Below are 1,458 nucleotides of genomic sequence, written 5' to 3'. Positions count from 1 at the left end.
GATGCGTGAAAGATCTCTTGCACGTGCCGTTTGGTGATGATCGTGTGCTCAGCCGCCACTTTCGTGATGCTTGGCCCCCCAGGTCCCCAGACCTCAGTCAGTGCAATTATTGGCTTTGGGGTTACCTGAAGTCGCAAGTGTATCGTGATCGACCGACATCTCTAGGGATGCTGAAAGACAACATCCGACGCCAATGCCTCACCATAACTCCGGACATGCTTTACAGTGCTGTTCACAACATTATTCCTCGACTACAGCTATTGTTGAGTAATGGTGGTGGACATGTTGAGCATTTCCTGTAAAGAACATCATCTTTGCTTTGTCTTACTTTGTTATGCTAATTATTGCTATTCTGTACAGATGAAGCGCCATCTGTCGGACATTTTTGAACTTTTTGTATTTTTTGGTTCTAATAAAACCCCACGTTATTCCAAACATGTGTGTCAATTTGTACCTCTCTATCTACATTTTTCCGTGATTTATTCAGTTTTCAAATTTATACTGACTTTCTGATCACCTGGTATAATTCAATTCGTAATACTTATTTATTTATTTTTCTATTTTTTTAATGAGGCTCTACCCCAGCAGCATATGATCAGACTTGTTTTTGTTTGGTTAATTCTTTGTTCATGCAGCTATTTCTTTTTCGGTACTGTACTTACAAACTGTTGACATTGCATGTCTATATTCGTCAGATTAGTGGTCATATTGACATAACACGTTAATGCGATCTTTCTCAGGCTGCCTAACTGTGAGTTACATGAGATACATGTTTGTACGTTGGCTTCTGGTGTCAAACTGCATCTCCCTACTGTACCGTTGTGGCTCACAACAAAGCCCCATTCATTACCGTTGTGCCCTCTGCTACTGCGCCACCCGAGCAGGTAAGCGCCAAGATATTTTGTGCGCGCTCTACACTGTGATAAAAAAAAAAAAGAAATGATCGTGTGGTCTGTTGGCTGGGTGTACCCTGGTGGTTACAGGACAGACAGTGTGGCTTCCTCTCTCTTCCCTCAGTCACATAGCAAGTGCAGCTCACGCCTCACATCAGATAACACTGTAGAGTTCGATGTGTGATCAGGATAATCATTCACAGTACTTTTTCCCTACGCCTAAGGTGTGGTGTCAGTAGGTGACAATTGTGTATCGATGTTTTCGCTGCCATCTTTGATTGTTATCATTTGTGCCCAGCACTGGTGGAAGTTCAGAAGTGTACTTGATGCCCAAGGAAAGACGTGGACCTCGTCATCAAGCGAACTGTGGATCCCTCTTTTGCGTAAGGGAGCCACACGTGATAGTGGGCAGTCTGGATGGCATCTGCCATATTTCTGACTGCCTTTTAAGATTAATTTCGCCAGTTGATTTGAACTGAGAACAAGATTATATCAGACATAACGGAAATAACTGCGATATGATAAGTAGCCAGCACCATTATCCCGCCATCTTCCTGTATAGTTA

The sequence above is a fragment of the Schistocerca piceifrons genome, chromosome 2 (genome assembly GCF_021461385.2).
Source record: "Schistocerca piceifrons isolate TAMUIC-IGC-003096 chromosome 2, iqSchPice1.1, whole genome shotgun sequence".
In the NCBI taxonomy this organism is placed as follows: domain Eukaryota; kingdom Metazoa; phylum Arthropoda; class Insecta; order Orthoptera; family Acrididae; genus Schistocerca; species Schistocerca piceifrons.
Note: the sequence above shows the minus strand (reverse complement) of the source record.